The 27,629-nt window shown below is 35.4% G+C and overlaps 1 long non-coding RNA gene across 1 annotated transcript in view; it reads left to right on the forward strand.

The window, feature by feature from the left end:
- LOC141436862 (uncharacterized) overlaps positions 1–27,629 on the forward strand; it is a 281,086-nt gene that overhangs the window by 184,632 nt on the left and 68,825 nt on the right. The window lies entirely within an intron of this gene.

Genomic DNA, 27,629 nt, shown 5'->3' on the forward strand with positions numbered 1-27,629 from the left:
GTTTAACCTTTACCTGAGTTTATCCTAACCTGATCACTCGACTTTATAAAAACAAATATACTAAAGTTTTTACTTTTTATTTAAGTGACAACGTTGGTGATTTAAATGGCTGAGAAGAAGATGAAAACCATAAAATCAAACAAATATTAGTAAACTGTTCACATAGGGAAATAATGAAAGTCTCAGATCGAAGGCGAGGGCTATAAACAAGCTATCTGAGGCTTTCTTTATAATTTCCCGTGGTGAGCATATGATGTTAAGCTGAATAATATCTGGAATGCACGTTAAACGTTCCAAAATATCATTCAGACTTCATTAAGCTACTATGCCAATACATTCCTATCCTAGAGACAACTCACTAATGTGTACTGTTTCTTTGTTTGTTTGAAGCAGTGTTCGTGCATCCTTTGGTAGAACATTATTTAATCTTCTGTTTAAAATACATAGCAATCCATTTACGTTTGCACGTGGTACATTAAAGTTTAACGCCCATTTTTGTAAATCACTTTTTAAGGCAAAATCTTTTTCATAATCGGTTTCGTCCTCGGTCGAAGATTAATTTTCACTGACATGATCTATGTCACAGACTGAATCTCTGTCCTCTATATCGACTTCTTGCATGAAATCAAATCCTGCAGAACCCTCACCAATATTTTTCTCAACACTAACTCGTCTGGTGTTTTTATGTTATGTCTGACATTCTTACAAAAGCCTTTATCAAAACCATTATAAAATCAAATGAACTAATACCATTCTAATATCTTACTAAACTATTGCTATTGATCTTATAATAGCTTTAAACAAGATCAAAAAAGTATACGCTTATAATGTTCTTATGTTATGCTGATATTAGTCTGTCATTCTTACGAGAGCATTTATCAGGACCATTATAAAATCAAATGAACTAATATCATTCTAATATCTTACTAAACTATTGCTATTGATCTTATAATAGCTTTAAACAAGATCAAAAAAGGATACGCTTATAACGTTCTTATGTTATGCTAATATTAGTCTAACATTCTTACAAGAGCATTTATCAGGACCATTATAAAATCAAATAAACTTAGAGAATGTGCTATAAGAACAGATATTCTCAAGTACAATGAGTCTTCGTAAATGTTATTGTAGGAGTAAGAGGCTTATAATGGTATTATAAAATGAGCTTATATACATATATAAGACTAGGTTATAAGATAGAGAGTTCTTGAGTCTGTACTAGCTTATCTAAGGCTAATATAAGAGCAGTAACATGTTCCAAAACAATTATAAGTGCGCTATAAGCCCACCACTCTCATAAAGTGCGCAATCCAAGACTTTTTTGCTGGTTGGGTATTAATAGAAGTTGATATTTATTCATCTGGGTAAACATGTAAATGGAATATTTTTAAAACCAGTTCCGATACCATAGTACATAGTAATCAGCAAAAACCCGCAGAGCGGTTCCTGGTTGAAGTTTTTGATTACCTAGCAGAATAAAGGCACGGATATTGTAGTTCACAAGAAATACTTACTTTTTTTTTACAAAACTAATAAAACATACAAGTAATACGAGTTCGTCCGTTGATGGAAACTATAATACGAGGTGTAAATTAAGTAACTGAAGGTCAATTAAATCTTGAAAGTCGAATTTCGGCATTTGTAGTTGATTAAATTGACTTAAAATTGGGTGCAGAAAATATAATTTAAATGACCGCAAGTACTTATAGTAAAAAGTTTAATGAGCAAAAAAGACTGTATTTTTTTCCGATCAGGCATTGTAGTAAGGTACCGTTGTTTGTTTGTAGTTACTAGTGGCATTTTTGTTTTCTACGCTATTGTCACTACATCTAAAACTAAGTATACGTAATTTAATAGTGTAAATAATGTATTTATTTTCTTTAAATAAAATTATCATTTAGATATTGCTGATGTTTTTACCCGACTGCCCAAAAGAGGGTTATGTATTTCGAGCGTATGTATTTAAATGCGCAGCGCAAGTAAGCAAGCAAATAAAAAACTTACGCGCAAGAAACGGTTACGCAATTTATTGCCAAGTAACGGTCAAAACATCGTTGTCACATTGGTGCCGTGACCAGGATTGTTAAGGAAAAATGTAATTCACTAAAGTAGATAGCGATGAAATCAGTCACTTCTATTGGCTTTCCTAGCTCTATTAAGCATGAACTCCATTCACGAAATAGCAATATATACAGTACAAACGAAAAGAAGCTTTTTAGATTCTCATTATTTTTACAGGTTCATTCGATGAACCGATCTGAATTTTTTTTGGTATGTATATCGTCAGTCAAAATAAAAATGTAGGTTTCATATATTTCTTATTTTTACTAATTAATTGATTTCGCCAGACGGTACTTTGCGGAAGTTCATATCTACAAACAGCAATCAAGGTTTGTAGAAGAGAAGCAAGGTAAAATAATGTAGTTCATTTATTAATTAAAAAATATCGATTTTGTGGGACACGCTTCTTTAACAGTAGTGACGATATACTCGTCTTAACTCGCAGGACCTATATTCCTCGTCTTCCATATAAAATAATACATAAAATTTGTCACAGAAGGTTTACTTGATTCAATTTTTATGTTATGTATGTGCATACCACTGATAATAAAATACTGCAACTACGTACCTACATTTTTTTAATACATTTATAAGAGGGGCCAAACGAGCATACGGGTCACCTGATGGCAAGCAATCACAGCCGCCCATGGACACCATATTTTTCGTTAAGTTTCTTGCCAGATTCTTCTCAGCAGAGGTTTTTCCGAACCGGTGGTAGATTTTTTTGACATTCCTAAAGTGCTTGTCATAGCCTAAATTGAATAAAGATTTTTGTACTTTGACTTTGACTTTTATACTACGATTTAAAAATATAATATAAGTATATAAGCGCAAGGTTAATCCCGGATTCCAAGCTTAAAACAACGTATTTTTTCCTCATCAAGGTGTTTACAGAACTTTGTATCGTTTGAAACGCCTATTGTTAAACGGGTTAAACCATTAGCAATTGCGCCCATAGTAATAAATTGAGTTGAGTGCTAGGAGTTTTTTATAATGATAATCTTTCACAATGAAAAAAGCTTTTATTGTAATGGAAGAATAGAACATAAATATTTAGGTGAGCTAATAAAATGGTTTCGTATTTACGGTTTCGATTGCTATTGATTTTGAAACTAGAGTTTATTTAAGTTGGTTGGTATATTGGCAGTCAAATTAAGACTCAGCTTTTAGGATAACATTTTTAGAATATCGTTTGCACGAGAACCTATACTTTCGATGTGGTTCCTATTACGGACGTTCTCGCACCTCATGTTGTTCATGTATGAAATTACATTTGAAGTTTATCACGAGCGAATACAAATACAAATAAGTGAAGTTTACCACGAGCTTTACGGTGAAGGAAAACAGTGTGAGGAAAACTGCACAAACCTGTAAATCCTGCAATGCAAATCAATGGTGTGTTTGCAGTTGTCAATCCGCACTGGGTTCGCGTGGGAACTGCGGCCCAAGCCCTCTCATTCTGAGAGGAGGCCTGTGCCCAGCAGTGGGACGTACCTACATTTATATAGGCTGGGATTATAATGATCGGTACAGGTAGGTCACTTTCTTCATTTCAAGTCTTAATTATTCACTATTTAAATCATTACTTCTGACAATTTCCAGTTTATAAAAAATAATAACATCAGCAAGTTTTTTTTGAAATACACCTCTGCACTTGCATTTAACTTTTACTTCGTGTTATCTATTTAAATCCTTTGAAACTACAGTTCAGAACAAACTTGCTCTGGTATAGTCAAGGTCAGAAGCATTTCTGCACCTCATCGCGATTGCATTGTATTACCTATCTTTTGTGACGTTACGGTATCTGATGACTTTTGATGTCAAATTTGTCAAATTTTGTCTCTTGCACATAGACGATGGCGCCATTTAAAGTTTTTCACCCTGTCCTAAAAGTTCCTTAAATCTTTACCGTAGCCTTCAATCATGATTATTTTATTATAAAATTTTTATTTGGCAGCATTTTTAATACATTAACTTTCGTCAGAATTCCGTTGAAGTCTCATAATTGTGTATATCGCAAGCCCACTAAGAGCGTGTCCTACTCATACTCGCCCCGGTTCCGTAGTAGTTAAAGTCTGATATTTTTTTACCCCTGATGCAAAAAGTTATTAATTCTATTTATTTATTTATAAACTAATGAAAATTTACAGCATTACAGTCAAGAAGGTAAAAACATTAAATTAATCACATATAATAAACACAAAAGAAAATAACAATACAAAAAAATGATGATGAATAATAATGAAGGGATGTTAGGTTTGATCGCTATTTGTCTGTAGAATCATAGCTCCGGAACCGATGGATCGATGTTAATACGGTTTTTTAATCAGCTGGTTTAATCGAGATGGTTCTTAGACAATGTTCAGCCATTAGTGAGATTTTGAATTTACAATGTCGGGAGTTTTTCGACTTACGTTTTTATTGCAAACTACGAGTATACTCAGCGGCACAAAATTTGGCCCACTCTTCATACAAAAGTACCTATTACTGCATACATTTAGGGCCAGTTTTTTTGCCGCTCATTATATTATTTGACTTTGTCAATTGCAATGTTGCCATTATCACTACTACAACCAACCATCGAATAAACACATGGCATTCGTGCATATGCACGGTAAATGGGGTTAACGACTTATTTCACTTTAACACACCTACCCAGTAAAATCACATTATGCACGACTAGACGAGAGTGCAAGGCGATCAATGTATCTACTTACTTACAACTAAATACATTATCGTGATGACAATATGCACAGACGAACAGTAAAGCCCTTCGATTTTAGTCTCTAAGCGACTGCCAAAATACATTTTTTTTGAACGAGAGGTTCGTGCACAATCACACGTACGCCTACACGAAGATTTTCGTAGCCTTGTGCACAAAGAGTCTAAAAGGCCTATGCTATGCGGCAATTACACTACTTTATTCACTAAGTAGGTACTTATTATAGGCGGTTGAATGAATGAAATAATGAATTGTGAAGGAATGTTCCAGCTGTCATTCAAATAACGTGTTTTTTTTTCACTGTTGCATGTAGCGATCTACTTCGATATTTAAATTAAAAAGGAAACGTTAGTTCCTATTGGGATACGCAACCCTGTAAAGAGATCAACAACTATGCAGTGGCATAAAAATACTCGAGAATCGACCCACGCGGCTACGACTCGTTTATTGTAGTTTATATCATTCTATTAGTAAAAATATCTTACAAGTGTTAGTCGTTTATTATAAAAAGACTAGCCTTAACCCGCGGCTTTACTCGTGTAAACCATTTGAATTGAAATTTCGGGTTTTCGCGAAAATTCCTGTGGAAATACCTAAAAATATAAGCCATATAGGCCATTCACGTCACATAAAAATACCGCATCAAATTTCATGTCTCTTATCGTGGTTGTAATTTGATGCGCTTAGGTTACATAAGAAATGTTAATTAATCGGTATTTTTTATTAAATTTCCCAATTAATTTTCTATTTTTTTTCCCATAAGAACCTTGTAAAAGAAAGTTAAAAAACTTAAAAAGATGGATGAATTTGATAAAGTCATTCTCAAGTATAATGGCGTGACCAAGATAAATAGGGATTCATTCATTTTTAGGGTTAGCCAGAATGGCAAAAACAGAACCCTGTCTGTCTGTCCGTCAGCGTCTTTGCTCAGGGACTATCAATGCTAGAAAGCTGTAATTTTGCACGAATATGAACGTAAACTATGCCGACAAAACGGTACCTACAATAAAAAAATCCATTTTTTTTTTATAGTGTACCTCCCATATAAAGTGGGGGTGACTTTTTTTTCTCATCCAACCTTGTAGTGTGGGGTATCGTTGGATAGGTCTTTCAAAACTCCCTGGCCGGTTTTTATATAATAACTAGCTGTTGCCCGCGACTGTCCGCGTAGAAGTATGAAAAATAGTTTACGTCCTATTCTCAGACCTACCGAATATATGTACAAAGAAAAATTCATAAAAATCGGTCAAGCCGTTTTGGAGGAGTTTGGTTAAAAACACTGTGACACGAGAATTTTATATATTAGAAGACAGATCAGTCAAAATATCTTACAAGTTCTAGTCATTAATTCTAAAAACACAAAGACAAAAATGCGTTTTCAGCCCATTTCAAAGGGCAGTGTGTGTCAACTGTCACAATCAATTATAACTTAAAAAATATGAACGCGTTTAGCGAGGAAACGATCCGGCCACGTCCTACAAATTATGTAGAATTCCACCGCAAAAGTCTGCTCATATTTTCTATTATTTGATCCTGATGTGACTTAAAACATTGTTGAACGCTCTAGGGATATCTAGCAAAATCTTCAAAACTTGCAAGAGCAAGTAGCTTTATCATAATTAAAATTGATCTTTTTTAACTATTTCTCTAAGTTGTTTGGAAAAAAAATGCCATAGAGAAGAGACGAAATAAGCAAGTGTTTTTTTTTTAGTTCTTTTAGATTGTTTTTTTATATCAGTTCAATTACTTCACAACACAGTCATCTGGTTACGTACCTACAGTCAAGATCAAAAATATGTATCTATTCGAATCACTCGAAAATAAGGCCTTATTACGTCGGAATAAAGATCTGTGGTACATATTTTTGAATGGGCCTCCCAACTAACATTTGATTCAATTAATTATTTTGTGTCAGATACATTTTGTAATTTATAATATAGTTTAACCTATTTTTTTTCGACAATAGCAATGGCTAATAGCAATTTAGATGGGGGAGACCCATGTCTAACAGTGGACGTCCTACGCCTGATACGATGATGGGTGATGATGATATTAGTAACCTGAATTTAAATCGAAGCAAAATGCAATCATTTCAAATGCAATCATTTTCGGTGACAATTCACCTGGCATGGTGGTAAGTCAAAGACGTTTTTGACAACTTAACGAATAGAACTTTTGTTATTTTTTATTTCATGTCAGGTCATCGTTAATTCCACTTTCCTTGTAACAACACGTAGGTACACAAGTATGTGGGTGTCAATAAAGTCTATCTGTCAGCTGAATCAAGGGGATTGAGTTTTTTCCTCAATCCTGATTCCTGTTTATGTTGTAGTCTTTATGACTGGACTGAGTGAGACCACGTTCTAATTTGGTTTCTTATTTGCATGAGCCCTGTGTCGCATATTAACATGTCAACTCTAATAAAATGTTTAATAAAGAGGGCTTAATGCATAGGAATTATCACATTATCTACGTAATATTGGTGTGTCTTATATTGTTGTGAATAGATGTAATTTTCAATGTCAGTGTCGAATATTGCGAGTTTAATGTTGCCCGCGACTCCGTGTGCGAAAAACTCGTTTATAACGTGGTAATTAGGCATTTTTCCGAAAAAAAAAGTATCCTGTGTCCTTCCCAGGGTCACAAACTATTTCCATAATAAATTTAATTAAAATCGGTTTAACAGTTTAAGCTTGAAGCGGTAACAGACACACAGAGTTGCTTACACATTTATAATATTTGCAAAACTCTGCAAAACTTCACAGTGAACAAATTAAATTTCAGCTTTGTATATATATTTTTTTATTCGACTGGATGGCAAACGAGCAAGTGGGTCTCCTGATGGTTAGAGATCACCACCGCCCATAAACATCTGCAACACCAGGGGTATTGCAGATGCGTTGCCAACCTAGAGGCCTAAGATGGGATACCTCAAGTGCCAGCAATTTCACCGGCTGTCTTACTCTCCACGCCGAAACACAACAGTGCAAGCACTGCTGCTTCATGGCAGGATTAGCGAGCAAGATGGTGTTAGCAATCCGGGCGGACCTTGCACAAGCATTAATCGTATTGTTAATAAATATTATTTTCAATTAAATTTTATAAATTGAGGTAAATAGGTACTCGTAGTACACCATGTAGTTGTGCTTACTTATATTATTTATATAATACGTATGGTTATTATATGCAGACACATAAAGCCATATTGACTGTTGATCGTATGCCTAATTAAGAATCTATTTAAGCGGTTACGGGTTATTTTTATAAGGAAAACCGCGTTTGCGCAGATTCCGCCGCGCAGCATTTAGGTGAAGGTCGCCGGGCTCGTTGCGGAGAAAGAAGCACGCCAGACATAAGTAATTGTAAAGTTTCGCGAAACCGTCTGGATTTTTTTTTTATTTCCTGTTCTCTGTAAGATGCCCTTGGTCATAATCATAAATACTAGTTACGATTATATTGATTTATAGGGTAAATCGTCAATTATTTTATCGGTTAAGTATAATTCCATGTGGTTTTTGAGCAAAATACTGTTTAAATCATAATATTTTATCAAAATCAGATTTTTTTTTAAATGTAGGTAAGTCCATCGAAGCCAATCAGCGAGAAGTTTGTTTTCTTTTCTATTTTTTTTTGTCATTTTTTTTTCAAATCTAGAATCCATGTCTGTTAAAGCAAAAGATAGATAAATTGCAATCGATTATATCAAATGCAGGTAAATCCAATCAACACTTTCTTTTTTGCAAAGAATGGATGGTTTTAATGCTAAATTTGCCAAGCCGGATCGTTTTCTTTAATGGTTTAGCCATAATAAAAAAATACTGCCTTTCAAATCACCAATTTAATGTTATTATCACTTTTTTCAATAATCTCCCAAATGGTTAGAGTGAATTTATCTGAGTTTAAAATTTACCCTAGTTCATTTGACTTTACCTGTCACTTTAATATTTTTACCTTTTCCGAACACAGATATATTATTTTGCACAAACTGGTTTGCAACTTTTTATGGATAAGAGGATAACATTTTGAAAGAAAAGCTGACAGTTTCTATGTTCTTTGCTACAGACGATTTTTCATCATAATCATTTTCATGACATTTTTGGTTTTCGTTATTTCAGCATATAATGGCCACGGCTGGCTATTCTCCCCTCTCATTCAACTTTTGCTAAATGAATAAATTGTCAAGGCCTAATCTAAGCGCTTATCCTAAAAAAAAATGTGTCTCTTTACTTATATTTATCGGTAAATGGATCCCGTCGGGACGAATTCATTTGGAATGGCCGTTTTAAAAGAACGCAAACTCAATCGTTAGGAAGATTTACAATGTTAGTTTCAAGGTTCATTCAGATTCGATGTTGAAAAGTATTTTTAGTTTAATGAGTAGTAGATAGAACAAAGAGTTGCGAACATCATAAGATTGCAAAGTTTAGTTTGGTATTTTATTAGTATGGGACTACCTAAGTGATTTGTAAAACATTTAACTGCTACTTGTGTTATATTTGTGTTTTGGTTTATTCTCTTCGTATGTGAAGGGGCTCTTGTTATTCCAAGACAAAGAAACCATTTAAATCTTATACGTGACATTTGTTGCGACAGGCTATAAAAATAAAAACTTTGCTCACTCAGTTTTTATTTCTTTTATTGGTCGTCTGATCGATTTTTATACGTGATAAGATACTTGGCTGCGAAACAAATTACATTTACATAAACCAATAAAGCTGCCACCACTTACTAAGTGAAGGTAAAATAATAGAGTCCGACCGAACATTCGGTTTCGGTATCAATGAACTTCGGCGTTTAATCGGAGTTTCGGTGTAGTTTAGAACCGAAACCGAATTAAGTACCTAGTGAACTTTCTTTCGAGTGACGTGCGGAAGCAATCGGCGTCGTTACCGCGGAGTGACCCCGCCGCCCGTGCAATTGCAAATTTTTCAAACATGTGTTTATTTTATTGGATAATTGCTTCTATTAACACAAATAGATATTTACAAATTTTAAAAAGTTAAAATGAACGCAAGCTTTAAAATTATACACTAATAGCGAAAGTATAAAGTTTTCGTTTCAAAATTCGGTTTCGGTTTTGGTTGCCAATACTAGTTTCAGTCAGACACTGGTAGAATTGCATACGTAAATAAATGAAAATGTGTATCACACGTTGTTTATTATTCATTATTTATAAACTTAGATGTTCGTGGTCATCAATGGAAGCAGTAAGTTCAAGGTTTTGGATAAAGAAGTCACAACTAGTCACTATGATAATAATTGTATTTTTTTATAGTTTTAATGTTACTCCCACAACATCCGTGCCTGTTCCTACATCCTGTCATGCGGCAGCGGGCCGATTCTTGTGAGCATTTTGGATGTCATCGCAATACATCACTATGCGAGATCATATACGGATATTGTTTCTTAATTTCATGCGATAGTCAGAGTAGTATAAGATTTAGTTAAGTATAATATAGCCAATAAAAAACAAAACTTGTAAAAAAAAACAAGTCTCGCAACTCAGTTCTCCTACCGTAAAAAGTTGTGAGATCCATGTAATACCAAGTCGGTTAATTTATTCAGTCCCTACTTAAGGGTCCTTCTGTCTTACGTTATTTATTACGTAATTAGGTAACCTAACAACATTTTAATACATATTAAATTTGATTGTTTTTGCTCGACTGCACTGCCGTGCCCCCAGTCTTAACTGGGTCATAAACGTTACTTATAACGTTTAGCTGGCTCCATTATTTTTAAAAGTCACTGAACTAATGTTTTTCAGTTTGAGTTTTTGCTCGTGTTACAGGCCACACCCGGTATATTGTTAAATTAATCCCCCATTGAATTAAAAATGTTATGGTTTCGAGTAAATGTCTATTTCCTTAACAAGACTCCACCTCGCGATCCCTCCCATCCCAATCAAGGTAAAACATGAGGAAAGTTATTTTGATAAATATATTATTTTTTTGTATTGTTTGTATCTGTCATATTGTTTACTAATTCACCTCTTTCCATAATTACGTGTAATACTGCCGCCGATTTATACAGATCTGTTTTAGCTAAATGTGATCCCATCAAAACATAGATGTGAAATGAGAGTCATGGCTTGAACTTGCAAGTTCTATATTATGATATAGGTATGCCTTGATTGTTGACTAACGACAAAAGAAGTGAGATCTAAGTAAATGGGTGTCAAGTGCTAAGGTGCTCGTCAGTTCTGTTAGCTTGAACTTGGCGTGACACGCTGCCGCGTGTGTAGATATGTTCTGTATCTGTTTGGCAAATACAGATAAATGCAAACGGAAGTTAACATGAGATCAACGACCGTTCTTTAATAATGTAATTAATTAGTCTTTGCAATAGGAAAATTGGATGCTCATGTTTATAAGCTTGGTGTAAATTGCTTTTTAAGGTTAGTGAGTAGTGTTAGTGAGAGGCACCTACAAACAGTTTTTCTATTTGTCAGGATTAAGAGCCGGATTAAGCTTCTCTCACTACCCTAGTTACCCAACCAAAATTTTCACTCCACGCCACTAATAGGTAGTGTGATGGCACCAATTATGGACAAGAACCAATAATGGATTTCTCCAATCCAAATTTTAAGAAACTGACTACTTTTTTTCAAACTTATAATTATAACAATTACTTGTATTCAGCTGCTGATCATAACTAGTTAAAGGGTATGACTGTTGAGTATAATAAGGCATTGAATCCTTGTTGTCCATTACTGCTGAACTTATCCATGATTAGTAAAGCTTTTGAAAGCGCCACTAAGGCCATCCATATCAACAGGATATCCAAATTCCATCATCGTGTTTCCCCGTCTTTATAATAAGTATTATTTTCTCAGAAACTGTAGACTGTAGATTGTTGTATTAGCCATCGACATTATATTATTACCTATTCAGATATAATCATTATCACGTTCGTACAATCTGAGATGTTGTTGCAAGTTCATACATTATGTAGTAGATTTGTAACGACGTACTTTTTGTACAAATACCGTAAACTTCGCAATGTTTATTCTCTTCTTTGTAATTGTGTTATGGTTTCTCTACTCGTACCTACAACTATGTAATCATCTAAATCAGTAAATATTATGCTAACTAAACTAAACGAAATAATAGAACTGTTACTACTTTGCTTAAATCGAGTTTTAAATGGTTTTTAATTAAACCTGGTGGTCAACATTTTAAATATGTATTTGGATTGAGAGTTCATTACAATACATCAGGGTTTCTCAAAGTGGGGTACGCGAACCCCTAGGGGTTCGCTATTCGACGGTAGGGGGTTCGCGACAAGGTTTACGTGATGGTGACTGCAAGACTGGCAAGATGATTAAGATTGGTTTTGGGGTATTTTTTGGATTTTTTATTTCAACTCCAAATTTGTTACTTATTTGTTTGTTATTTGTTGTTGTTTGTTTCAGTTTGTATTTTCGTTGGCAAGACGATATTGTTGATTCTTACCTATATTTGTTACCTTTTATTAAAATAAATAATATACATTATATTATCATGATGATTGAAATAAAAATAAACTTAGTTTCTCCAACAGCCAGTTTTATTACTTTCTTTGAGGGGGGGGAGGTAGGGGCTCGCTGTCGTCTAGAAACTTTAACAGGGGTACGTGGAGCGATAAGTTTGAGAAACCCTGCAATACATTACCACGCATTTTCAAATAGTTCACGATTAAAAGGTAAAAATCTAAATCCGTAAAAAAATATAATAAGTCGGTTAGTTAGATTGTCAAAAAATATTCGACTTTGAGGAATTGTATACAATAGTTAAGTTATTTTTAGCATAGTTTTTTTTTTCAATGTACCTTCAGACACGTGAGGTTTCAGTAAAAATACTCAGAACGCAAAGTCGCACAGGTCCCCGCTCTCGCACTTTAGCGCGCTTTAAATTTTGTACTTTTATGTTTGATAGGCAAGCCGTGAAGCCGTGGTGGCCTAGTGGTTTGACCTATCGCCTCTCAAGCAGTGGGTCGTGGGTTCAAACCCCGGCTTGCACCTCTAAGTTTTTCGAAATTCATGTGCGGAATTACATTTGAAATTTACCACGAGCTTTGCGGTGAAGGAAAACATCGTGAGGAAACCTGCACCAACCTGCCAAGCAATTCAATGGTGCGTGTGAAATTCCCAATCCGCACTGGGTCCGCGTGGGAACTACGGCCCAAGCCCTCTTGTTCTGAGAGGAGGCCTGTGCCCAGCAGTGGGACGTATACAGGCTGGGATGATGTTTAATAGACAATAAGATAAAATCGTGTCTAATATTTTTTGATAAGGAACCTAATAGACGGATAAAACAGAATATTTTTTTTACCCAGAGCACTACCTTATTGCAGTTGAAATACTTTCTACGTAATGTAGATCAATATTACCTGCATTCATCATTATTATCAATAAAAGTAAACTCGATCTTAATTCTTTAGAAAAAATATTGTGTATCACTGCAAATAATGTGTAGTAGTGTGTAGTTAAATAATTATTCTTCTCTGCATTCTCAGAATTTTACAATCTCAGACACAACAAACTGCAACAACAAACTGAAGCCGAGTGGGTTTAACTTCACCTGGCGAAGTTTGGTTGCACTCAGCTTCTTTTTCGAAGAATTCTGTCTTTACTTTTTATAAACGCAACTTGCAATACAATAAACACTGCCATTTGACTAATCTTTGAAATTAAATGGTTTATTTGCTAGATAATGATAATAATAATAAATAATAAATATCACGGGCCAATTCACACCAATTGACCTAGTCCCAAAGTAAGCTTAGCAAAGCTTGTGTTATGGATACTAAGCAACGGGTAAATATAATTATATAGATATAGATACATACTTAAATACATATTAAACACCCCAAGACCCGAGAACAAACATTTGTATTTTCATACAAATATATGCCCCGACACGGGAATCGAACCCGGGACCTCAAGCTTCGTAGTTCGGTTCTCTAACCACTAGGCCATCTGGTCGTCAAAATGGAATGGAATGGTGAAGGAGTTACAAAATATATTTTTGAGTGCGCCAATACGTATCTGCTTGAGTCAGCATGCAAAAAACATTAGTTTTCATTTAGGCGATTTTTATCAATATAAAATATAATCTGGTCTTATCATTAATTAAATATAATCTTAGGCTAGGTTGGCAACGCATCTGCAATACCCCTGGTGTTGCGGATGTTTATGGGCGGTGGTGATCTCTTACCATCAGGAGACCCACTTGCTCGTTTTCCATCCAGTCGAATAAAAAAAAAATATAATTTTATATTATTATTAATTATTCCATGCGTAGTCAAAGAATTATTACTAGTTTTACATTATATTAACATTATTATCTACAGAATGTTAATTGTTACTGACATTCATAATTATTCTTTAAAAGCAAGATATTCCTAAAAGAGTATAGACATAAGTCACATAGCCATCTATATAACCTTTTTTTGAATTGTCTTAGCGGCAGATCTTTGAGCTCTGTGGGTAGCTTGTTATATATTTTCAAGCACATGAAAAAGGCACTTTAACTTACCTCTTGCAAGTACCACTTCTCATCTTCACGGTATATCCCATCATGGCAATTTATCCCATATAATAGGTTGGCTGTCTTGACGTCCATATATCTTTTATGTGCGTTAACGTAGCGTATATCAATACCGTTTTTCAACATCAAATCTCCTTCCGGCATCTCTATACAATCGTAACGCAACCTCACGAACCCAGGCGGACAACACTTTGTATAGCAATAACTGTCTTTATCACACTTGCATCCAAAAGTCTTGTTAACGCCATCCACTGTTTCTTCATACACATATTGCAAAGGGAACTCAATACCGTCTTTAATGTATTTGTCTTTAACGAATAAACTATCTGAGAGATCGTAACTATGTTCTTTGGCGCATCGCGGCGTTGCGCTTACTACCGAGATGTAGATTAAAGTTAGAAGGAATAGCATGGTAGATTTAGGCGCTTTTTTTAAGGATTTGTTCTATATTTTTATGCGAACATTGCGTGGTTTGCTGCCGCGGTAACACTGGCGTAATAAAGCCGGCCGGCGGCTGGTTTTGTTTTATATCAGGGTTTCGGGTGCACGCACACTCACGGGCTGCGCGAATGACCGAATGACGACTGACTGAGAAGCGATGACACTCGCGAATGACTCAATAACCGGTCTAATGCAACCTTATAATTTTTTACTGGCGGCTTTTTGACTACATTTTTTTCGTAAAAACAGTAGTCTAAGTATATGTTACTCACACTCGTATACTTATTCTTCTATGTCTACAACACTTCGTTCAGTTGTTCTATTTTTGTGTGAAAGTAAGATAAAACAAACTTGCAAACACTTTCGCTTTTATATTAGTAGAGAAGATGGGAATAAAGTTATGAAAGATTTCAAAATAGGTTAGACATTTTCGATTTCGTGCCGTATTGTGCTGTGTCCCAATATATGTATTGGCAATATTTTGCATAAGCTACGACGAGAGAATGTCTGTCCGTGCGGAGTTGAATAACGATCGATTGTTTTATAAGTAGTAATAAAATAAACCTGACCTCACCTTATGCAAGTAAATGTAAAGTAATTTTTCTCGCGATTACGACCTTAGGTCAGACGGGCACTAGCGCTCAAATTATTTTTAAAGAAGAAATAATTATGTATGTAAAGGTCTGATGAACATCTCGGGGTAATGAAGAGACAGCTCAGTTAGTATAGGTATCGTAAGTATCTAGATAGGTATACTGCGAGAAAATACAGCCATTACATTTAGGTTTAGATGTGCCACGGCGAGGAAATATTTTGTACATTTTGAAATTTTAGTTAAGTTATTACTTAATTACTATTGTCTTATTTTTAATTATGGCTTTAGGTAGTTAGATATACAGTGTGTTGCCGGCAGCCAGGCTTTTTTTAAGGGAGGTTAAATTAACCTATTTCTGTAACTTAACCATGACATTAATTTAATCAATAAACTAAACTTCAGACTGTTAACTTTGTAACAAAATTATAATTGCCAGCAATACAATTCTGGCAATTATAATTTTGTTCGAGAGTTAACAAAGTCTGAATTTTAGTTTATTAATTAAATTAATGGCATGGTTAGTTACAGAAATAGGTTAATTTAACCTCCCTTAAAAAAAGCCTGGCTGCCGGTAGCACACTGTTTTAACCAATAATATTCGTGTTAACAGTATAATGTATTTTAAGCAAAAGATTTTAAAATTGAGATGGAAAAAAATTACACGTATTTAATTTCGTTGATAAATTTGAATATCAAATAATGTGTAAGTTGGTCCGTTTCAAAGATATTGACTTATTTTGTTGTACGCATAAATAGGAACCTATGTACATTACGCTTCCGCTACAGCTTAACAATGTGGTATTGGGTCGCTTAATCCAAGATTTAACTTAGGTACCTACAGTTAATATTTTAAATGTACTTTTATGTATACAATAATGAATAAGTAAGAATAATATGTTAACGGAATATTTGCAAATAGCAGCGAGCGCTTGCTACCACAAAATCGATTAAACAAGCTTAGATAAATATTTGTATCATTACTTTACTACAGAATCGAAGAAACCTTGCTCAAGGACGAATTGTCTGTCATAATAGGTAAATACATCTATACTATTTCCTCCAAACGGAAATAACGGATGACATACATAACAATAAATAATTAAATGCGTAATTAAGACCTGGATGATTCTTTAAATCTTGAAAGTTTTGTTGACAAAATTATTTAACTAACCTAAGTTTAACGTGTGTTTATGAGCAGTTAAGTGGGTAAATCTAGCTAATCTAGATCCATTCATATCGCCAGTCACGCGCACAGATATAGATCCAGACAACCGATCGAATGTTGACGTGACGCAGCCAAAAAACTTGTTCTTTGAAAGAAAAACGGACAAGTGCTAGTCGACCTTGCAAGGTTCCGTTGTTAATAATTATGAAAATATGAAATATTTTTTTTAATAATGTTTTTTTTATTGTGGCCCATTTACTTTTTCATATGTTTTTGAACTTTTACTGAATTTTTATTTTCTCAAATTATTAAGTCACATTTTCAAGAAGGATTGCGTGGGGGGTTCCACTGCGACCGCGCGGCCTCCGAAAACGGTGTACTACTTCTCTATATGAGAAGGTCGTGATTTTTTATATGCTAGGGGGCAAACGAGCAGGCGGGTCATTTGATGGAAAGCAGTCACCAGTGGTGAAAGCAATAGTGGACATTATTCAACTGACGGCTAAATTTTCAGCATAAACATGTGTCTGATTGTTCCGTATTTAACACTTTTCCTGTCTTATGAAACCAAAATAAAATAAGTAGTTTTTTACATTACATTTTGTGGTATTGTAGGCGACCTCTCATAATTTTTTCTAAAAAGTTACAAACCTTGTATAAGAAAAGCATGTTTTGTCTTTGTCTGGTAAAAGGGACGTAAATGTGACAGATGAAGATAAAAACAAATAATACTCGTATGTTAACCTCTGGTACCGTAAAACAGGGTCTTTAAAATGCAGGGGCTATTTTGGAAAACAATTTTATTTATTTTATTTATGAAGGTAGGTCTTCATAAATTACCTAACTTTTTATTTCATTTGTTCAATTGAGCTATGAATATTTGCGGTTTTATAACCATTTTAAATTTATCAAAGTAGCCCCAAAATTTCTTTAAGTACCCGGTTTAGTGATCCGCGTCAAATTAAAGGCTATCTTTTAGTATTTTTATTAAAAACAGCAAAAATTGTGCTTAATCGTATTAAAACAGATGAGGTTAGAATGCAGTAAGTACTTTTTTTAGTTCCCGCATACGAGGGGTTCAGTAATTATAAGCCATAGGAAGACAATAGCAATAGGTTAATTTTCAGGTACGTAAATGCACCTCAAACTCTACATCCATACTTACTAACCATGATATTAAAACTGAGAAAATAACTTTGTCTGTCTGTTTCCTCATTACGCTGAAAATGATTTGGGATAAAATTTGACATAGAGTTCTCGCGGATAGCGTGAAATGAATTCCTTGCAGGCGGAGTCGCGGGGAACAGCGAGTGCACAATTATTATTAAGCCTTCGCAATATAATAATGCGTACTAAGTATGGCATATTATAGGATAATTAACAATAAATTCTAAAAAAATAAGTTAGTTACATATTACGGTATTTGACTATTTTTTATTCATTTTATAGATTAAAACTTGACATTGCATGTTATCGAACAGAAAAACAATTTTTAAGCAATTTTTTAATATAACAGAGTTATAAAGGTTTCAAATTAAAGATTGCAAAGACAAAGACTTACTTGCATGTGACGTCACACGTCAGCGCCATACTTGCTGCATAAAGAAACGTGTTTTAGAAAGACACAGGAGGATAAATCCAATTTTCAAGCGAATAAACTTTTCTCTTCGCTAAATATTGTCTGTATACCTACTGGATATGGTAAATTCCACAGTTGTCATTTTGTAATGGAGAATATTTCGGTCTTATTTTTTATTTGTGATTTCACCCTGGGGTCCGTCACGAGGATACCCCAAAACTCAGGGCCGCTCCGGCTAGCGCGGCATGAAGTAGGGCCGTGCGATCGGCTGGCTTGAGGGCACGGTCGAAAGAACCTTGGGCGCCGTAGAAAGATCGGCCGCGCCACAAACAGGACTGGTTAAATTAAACAAGGAATTCTCGTCTCATGGTCGTGTATTCACCCGTTGAAAACAAGTTTAAGACCTAAATGAGGTCTAATCAGGGGTTTAAAATTAGAGTAGCAAGTCAATAAATACTCATCCCTGGATAACCAATAGGGTTATGCACCTTTCTTAACAGTAGTAGCCTAACTAGTGGGTACCTCGGGAACGCGCAAGTGCCCTCGCGTGCAAAACTCTCCGTCTGGGCAGACTCTTAGCCCTCACGAGTCCACTGAGAGGTAAATATTAACCGCCACGGGAAAAAATGTTCACGTCACGGCAGACAACAATGAGTACATTTACATAACATTAAGATCATCATCACATCGTCATCATCATCATCAGCCGGAAGACGTCCACTGCTGAACAATAAGGCCTCCCCCTTAGAACTCCACAATGAACGACAACTCGCCACTTGCATCCACCGGATTCCCGCAACTCTCACGATGCCGTCAGTCCACCTGGTGGGAGGCCTGCCAACGCAACAGTTCATGGTCGCCACTCGAGGACTTTTCTCCCCCAACGGTTATCTGTTCTTCGGGCGATGTGGCCCGCCCATTGCCACTTCAACTTGCATATTTTGCCAGCTATGTCGGGACATTAAGATACATTTAGTAAATTAACATTTGTAGTTTAATCACGGTAATAATTCATAGTGGCAAATGATAAAATATAGCACAACCACAGAATATTTAAGTAATAGTACTTACCTAGAAGTACGGTCACGAGCGTTAATTTGGGACCCATTTTGTCAAAAAATCCTTTGAATTGTAATACAAAATGACAGATATTCGACCTTGAGTGGGTCCCAAATTAACGCTCGTGACTGTACAAGTGGCACTTCAACCTAACCAACTTAGAAAATTACAAAATTCAATCATTTTCGTTCTAATGAAACAGCTGAACCCAGTGGTTCAGTAAACAAGTCTCGCTTTCACACAAAAAAACCACATCGAAATCGGTCCGTCCGTTTGAGTGCTACGATGCCACAGATACTGGGATTAAAAAATATACCTCTTTGTAACACTTACCTTATCTTTTTTTATTATATTCTTATTATTATACATACATAGTATAAAATAAAGTCACTTCCTCACTTCCTCCACCTGTCTGTATTAGGGTTGCCACCTTTCTTTTTGAATAAAACGGTGGTTGTGGTTCGTTAGTCTAACAACTGGTAGCATGGTGTACGGTTGTGTCACTTTGAAGATGAGCTCTGGTTGAGTTCGAAACGCGTCAGTGTAGTGTGATGGTGGTGATAGATGGGTTTGTGTGATTTGTGTGTGTTCTTACAGTGTGGAGGTGGAGGAACTGCATGAACACGCATATTTTGCATAAGCTTAGCTATCGTAAGGTCGCGGGTGAGCAAGAAAATTCTTTTAGTTCATTGATATGGACCTCCGCAAAGTAACGCCTGATTCAATAAATTACCTTTTTTTGTGCAGTTAAAGTACATTGGTTATTATAGATCAGAAAAGAGTACATAGTATCAAAATAAAGTACAATTTATTTTTCTTTATTATAATGTTTAAAAACATGTTTTTTATTGCTTTTCGCAGTTTGTATCAAATTAATATCTCTACTAATAATCAACCAATCACAATTTTCGATTTCCCACGGAAAAAAACGATGTCCCTTTGGCGTGAGAGTTCGTTATTGTGTGAGTTTTACGAAAGTTGCGTACATGCTTATTAAAAATTAAATCAGCACTTACCTTGATGCCGTTATAATTATCTTTTTTTTTCAGCCTCAGTATTGCGATTGTTCGCAACCTTGATGGTATGTTACAACAAAAACAGGATGTCACAATGATAATAAACATTTAAAACTGGGAGTAGCACGTTTAATGTCGCAGTATCTAGTTGTTACGAGTAAGTATATTAATTCTACATTCTTTTAAGTTTTCTTATTTCTTCATTTGTAATAATGAGTTAACACAAGCTCTTGTTTAACTTGCCCTGACAGTACCTGCGGGTGAAATCCTACAAGTCTAATTTTCAAGTAAGTACTTATTATCATCATCATCATCATCATCATCCAGCCTATATACGTCCCACTGCTGGGCACAGGCCTCCTCTCAGAACAAGAGGGCTTGGGCCATGGTTCCCACGCGGGCCCAGTGCGGATTGGGAACTTCACACACACCATTGAATTGCTTCGAAGGTTTGTGCAGGTTTCCTCACGATGTTTTCCTTCACCGCAAAGCTCGTGGTAAATTTCAAATGTAACTCCGCACATGAATTTCGAAAAACTCAGAGGTGCGAGCCGGGGTTTGAACCCACGACCCTCTGCTTGAGACGCGATAGGTCAAACCACTAGGCCACCACGGCTTATAATCATCAGCAAATGAATATTTTAACTAAAACTTATGAGCAGTTTTATTTTTTCTGCAGGGTAATCATTTTGAAGGTTGTCTTTCGGATTTCAAGTATATAAGTAAATATGTCGATTTGAAACCAATATATGCGAATGAATTATCAAGCGCTCCAAGTTTCGTGGAAAAGCTAGCGTAGTTCCATGAAATCTCTCAATCGGAATAAATCTCGGTGGCACTGAGAATCGGGGACATATTACTCAGTGAAATGATAATACGTATATTATAAATATCTATACCCCAACCGAACACAAGAATAAATACACATACTTTATCGCCTTAGTAAAATGCAATAAAAATATGGAAAACATATTTTAGTAATGATTTTCGTTTTGATTGTGGAGCCCAAATAGTAAAAATATCTATAAGTAATTACTTAACAAACCTTTTTCCTTTCAAAGCTTTATCAGCCAGTCTATCAGCTATAACCTAGGTTTAGTTAATCCTAGGACCATTTGGGAATTAACTAATCCAACGGAAACACGAGCTATCCAATTCAGGAACAATTAGTGATTTATCACTTATTGATTTATTGATAATTGATTTACTCATTGATTTATGGAAACCTGCACACACCTGTGAAGTAATTCAATGGTATGTGTGAAGTTCCCAATCCGCACTGGGCCCACGTGAGAACTAGGGCCCAAGCCCTCTCATTGTTCTCTCTCTATTCATTTGAGAGATGATGATTTATTGATAGCCATAACCAACTATGCACTTTTACTATTGTTATCGATCATTACAGGTACCTACTTTCTTGTTTAATTCTGGTGATGTCCTGCTTCAATCAGAGTGCTATCTTTGAGGTGGTTTGGGGACTTGGCGGTCATCGTTTGAGCGTTTATTCCATGTGATTTACGTGAACACATGTTTGTTGTCATGGTAGAAAATTCTGTTACAGTTTCTAGGTTAAGTATTTAGTAAAAGAATAAGACATCTAACCCTTTCCTTCCACCCCAGCTGATACGATCGTGAGGGTTATTTACATTTGAATTTGACATGGACTGCACATAGGGTCCACTGTCGTAATGCTTACATTTGAATTTGATATGGATTCGGTCGATTGTCGTAACTCTTTTCATACTCGGCTGGATTCGAAAGGGCAAAAAATAATCGAAAATGTCATCAAATTCTACAGCGCATTCATGAAAAATGTGACCACGAAAATGAGGCGGTTGAAGCACCCTTTGGATTATTTCATACACATTGTATGAAATGTCCACTCTTATAGTTAATTCATCTATTCCCGGGGCCTTAATAAACGTCAACGTTATGGCTCCCCTGAGTATCAGATGAAGGATTAATTCGGCGACAGTTCGGGGTTCATAACGGGTTGGGCTTGTTAATTAATTGGCTGGTGTAATACACGATTGCTAGACAGGAGGGTAGGTTATTCCCGAAGACCCTTTTTCTTGGAAAAATGTGGAAATATCATGTTCAAATTCTAGGTATTGTAATTTTTATTCTTTTCAGTTGTTTTTAGGGTTCCGTAACTCAAAAGGATAAAATTGACCCATTATAGGAGCATTTTGCTGTCCGTCTGTCTGTCTGAAGAAACGAAATGTGTTCCAAATGTTGGCACCCGATCGTAAAATCCGCCAGATCACAAAATTCCTACGCATATCGGGATATTATTATGGCGCCATTGATATGCCTAGGAATTTCATGATCTGTCTAAACTGGCCAAATCATGAAATGGCAGCGTCTCATGATATGCCTAAACCTCAATAGGCGAAGCGTTAAACGGCGAAGTTTGAACGATTTGGCGCATGTCCCTTAGCCAATTCATCGACCGCCGACACAATTTCTACTAGCACGTAACGTGTGTCTTGTTTTTGCTTGATCTCACAAATCTTTCAAGATCTCGCTCTGTTTACGATGCCAAAGATTTATCCACCGAAATCGATGTGAAATCTCAATATTTTCCATTCCCTAATACCGTATTTATTAATATAACTTGCTGTTGCCCGCGACTCCGTCCGCGTACAATTAGGTTATCGCTATCCCGCGGGAACTATGCAATTTTCCGGGATAAAAACTACTCTATGTCCTTTCCCGGGACTCAAACTATCTGTATATCGAATTTCATCTAAATCGGTTCAGCGGTTTAAACTTTTGCATTTATAATATTAAGTGGGATAATGGCGATTCGATTAATCTCATTTTCACATCGAGCGACATGTTTGTTTTTACAACATCTGAAGATTTTAATTTTGCATTGATGTTTTAACAGCGCTTGTGATTTTTCAGCCGTCGTAATTTCATAGAAAATGTTTCAAATTTTAAGTATTAATTAAATGTGTAAACCGTTGGGAGGAGAAGCAGTGAAATTTCAGGGTTTCCTTTCTTTGCAGAACCCATGTCTGTGCTGCACGGAGTAGTCCTAAATTTAAAATGATGGTGCTTTAAGTATATGTGTTGGGCCAACGCTGGCGCTGAGCGCAACATACTTAATCCCACTAATAATCCTACTAATATTATAAATGCGAAAGTTTGTAAGTCTGTTTGATTGTTACCTCATCACGCCTTAACCGCTGAACCGATTTAAGTAGATGAAATTCAGCATACAAATAGTTTGAGTCCCGGGGAAGGACATAGGATAGTTTTTATCCCGGAAACTTGCATAGTTCCCGCGGGATAGCGATAAACAAATTCTACGCAGACGGAGTCGCGGGCAACAGGCTAGTAAGTAATATAATAGGCTAGTAAATTAACGAATAATAAACTACTACGTACACATTTAAAAATATACATTTCTGTGACGTCATATCTCCCTTCAATTGGATTTTAAGGCCTTGCATGGCCACTAAATAAAGTTGAGATTCCCACATTAAAAACTTTACGCATTTTGTTTTTAACATTGGAACAATCGTATCAAAGTCCATTTTAGGGCCATAACCATGCATAATCGAATTGTCCATTGCACTGAATGGTTTCATAATTCATAATAAATCCGTTTATATCGTCACTGTTTGAATAATTGCCACGTAAGCAACCAATCTAGTGAAGCGCTTTGACCACATTTTTATAGCCTTTTAATATTAGTTTGATTACAGTTCTTACAATTTAAAATTTATTGTCATAATTGTCAATAAATATAACTTACCCGTTGCAAGTTGAAAGATCTATGCCACTTATGGAACCTGGTGCATGTCATGCCATAAAGAACCGAAAAGTTCTTGGCCAAAATCACTTCATCCTCACGATTGCTATAGTAATACACGGGTTGTTTGACCGAAAATAAATCATTATCACCACTGAAGTCCGTGCACTTATGAGTTTCTTCATAGTAAACGCCGTGGCAGCACTTGCTAACACAATTAGATTTACATTTGTATTTTTCTCTAATTTGCACTTTTTCGTCGGCGTTTGTTTGAAATAAATACAGGAGCAAGATACTTCTTAGAATCTTGAACATTGCCGCGGATATCATGAACCGGCACGGGCGAGTGCTACCGAAGACTTATGAGCATCGACCCTGGGATAAGTTGTTTACTTGCTGAGACTTTCACTTTGCCTCAACGTTACACGAGATATCGAACGAACAGAATGGTCATTTTTCTGAAACCGACTCGAGTAGGCATGAGATACGTTATTTACCTACTTACCTACCGGCTGTTACCTATGACTTTGTATGAAATCTGTTTAACATTATCAAACGAAAAATTTCAGCGTCTTTACCGTGAAGAGATAGCAGCATAGGTACAGACAGAGCAACTCACTTTCTTACACATAGCTAATATCATGGCTATATGAATTAGAATATTTAGTAGTGTAGGTACTGTTGTTATACTTATGCAATTTCAGAATCCTTTGTCAAGTTATTATAAACTAGCCGTTACCCGCGACTCCGTCCTCGTGGAATTTGGTTATCGCTTTCCCGCGGTAACTATGCAATTTTCCGGGATAAAAACTATCCAATGTACTTCCCCGGGACTTAAACTATCTGTTACCGTATTTCATCTAAATCGGTTCAGCGGTTTAGACGTGATGAAGTAAAAAACCAAAAAATATTGAATCTAGTAGTAGTAGACTGTTCCTGACCTATAATCGTGAGTTGAACTGAGCAGGATTTATACTTTTTCGTAACCAGGTTAAGTAAGTGGGCGATGGGCTAAAACTCGGTAACCAGCGTTTTCCCAGAGATAAAATCAATCTAGATCGATTTTTCATCCCCGAAAACCCCTACACACCAAATTTCATCGAAATCGGTGGAGCCGTTTTCGATATCCCCGAAATATATATATTATTTTATTTATTTTATTTTTAAACACTATTACTCAGTATTACAGCTGAAAACGAATACACTGTGTAATTTATAAGTAGGTAGTAACAGTATAGACTAAAACACAATATAAAATGGGTATGATAAATATACGAATTGCTCGTTTAAAGGTATTAAATAAATAGATTAGGCTTATGCATACCTACTTACTTAGGTAAATACAACAGGTTTTTTCCGCTCCCAGCCTTCCAAGTAACCTATAAACTTCAACGTCCGATCAAAGTCATAAAAAAATAAATTCTAAGCAGCATAAAATCAAGCACAACTTCAAAAAGGAGGCATTAAACTCTTGGAGATATTAGGTAAAGAAGGTGAAATCTTACAGCACCGGAACGAAAAAAGTTCGTCAAAGTCAGTTTGTTCAGTACGTAAAAACTAAAACCTTAAGCTTTAAAAGATTACAACCTTGTAAAAAAAAACCAGTGGATGTGTCCCTTCTGTGTTCTATTTACCTTTTCCCAGTTGGCAGCGTATCAAGTGAGGAAGTCACAGCATCACCATTCACCCACCTCCCAACCAATTGATGCGAGGGGGATGACTGGGGGGTTGAGGCTCGACGAAATGTGATGTCATATATACCTAACCTACCCATGGCGTATAATTATGTAATAGGAAACCCTGTTTTTCGGGCTTCGTAGAAAATTACAAAAACGTACGTAACTTAGGTACGTAAACGTAAGGTGTATGGTGTGCGAAAACTATTTTTTCCCACCCCTCCGAAAAACAACGCTTGGTTCGTCAATTAGTGCGAGCAAAGTAAGTAGATATTTTCTTCAAGATGTTTTCACAGAGAGCAGAAATTACATTTTCTCAAAAATGTCCGTAAATGTTGACATTATTCTTTACATATCAAAAACAACGCTTAGTTTATGTGAGCGAAAAAATTAAAAATTTAAAAAGACTGCAGGGCGCTAGCTCGAAATAATGAATTAGCGCGCCTGCAATCAAGTCACATTTTTTTTTAATGTTAAAAAGGCCATGGAATGTTGGCACAAGTCGTATACACCAAGTCGGTATCAGATTTTTGTTGGAACTCAGGACTTTTTCTATTGGGTCTGAAATAGCTTGTGGTGTTTTCGGTGGAAAATACACCTGCAGTTTAATTTTAATGAAAAAAGGCGGGAAAGCATAAGAAAATTATTGGAATAAAATTAAATTTTATAATATATTTTGAGAAAAAGTTTATTCTATTTCAGAATTATTCACCATTTTTAAGAAAAGCTTTATATTAGTCTCGGCTGGAATAGCAATTGCTGGCTTCGTATTAGTTAAACGGACTCGCAAGCTCGTCCGTTTAATACTCATACTCAGCCAGCAATTGCCTACTTCCAGGCAACGACAATAATCTACTATTGAATAAGGTACATGAATTATTGGTGCTCCGTAACATGATCATACCCTGATAGTATAAATTAAGTTACTGGTAGGTATAAGATGATGACCGACTGAGCGCTATTTGAATAATAAAAAACCCGGCCAAGAGCGTATCGGACACACCCAGAATGGGGTTCCGTACCGTAGCATAATTTAAAAGGAGAAATAAATGAACGTTTTTATAAATTACAATTTATTTTAATGTTGTTAAAATTCAACAATACAAAACACAAGAAATAGAAACTATACACAAAGAAGTAAACAGTAACGAAATAGTACCCAAAAATAAGATAGAATATAAAACAAGAGATGTCGATAAAATACTAAGTACATAATAAAAGTGTTACTTATATCCATTAATTAACGTAGAAGAACTATAATTTACATTATTATGGCTCATTTTGGTGCTATAAGCTAAGAATTCTAATATAATTCTACATGAAACAGTCTAACATGTAAGCAATTATTGAATAACATGAGTTGAATGGTTATATAATCTTGAGAGAAAAATTAATATTTCACCTAAATATTTATCTGTTAAAATGGTAATATCTTAATCTATTGTATAAATATTACTTCAAATGTAACAACCATGAGGCAGTGTTGTGAAATATCCGAACCGTAGATAGTTATAAATAATAGCAGATAAATAGGTACATCTTAAGTATCAGGTTATCACTATATACTATGAGTAATTTTAATACTAATACAGAGATCTATGTGATCATTCACATATAAGTTAAATTTCTACAGCATCGGGAAACACGTGATCTAAGTAAGCCTGGTCACCGTAACTCTGAAGTGGCTTCGGTCTACCTTTACTACTATTTACAGACAGACCAACATTAGCACTATTCCTATTGAATCTCGAAGCGATTTCTCTAACTTTACCAGGCCTAGGTGTATAATCTTCTATCATGTCTCCATAATCATTTTTTACATTGTTATCTTCCTTTAGCTCTTCAAAAGATCTTTCCTTTTCTTGTTCCCTAACCTGTTTAGTTTCTTCTTCATTATTCCAACTGCGATTCGACATTCTTCTGGCATCTTTTAAATCAGCTTCGATTTGATTTTTTCCTTTGTCTTTCTTGCCAGAATTATTCCTTTCGTACATACGCGAGTAGGTTTTAGATTTTCTATTCTGT

Source organism: Choristoneura fumiferana, chromosome 17, assembly GCF_025370935.1.
Source record: "Choristoneura fumiferana chromosome 17, NRCan_CFum_1, whole genome shotgun sequence".
Lineage (NCBI taxonomy): Eukaryota > Metazoa > Arthropoda > Insecta > Lepidoptera > Tortricidae > Choristoneura > Choristoneura fumiferana.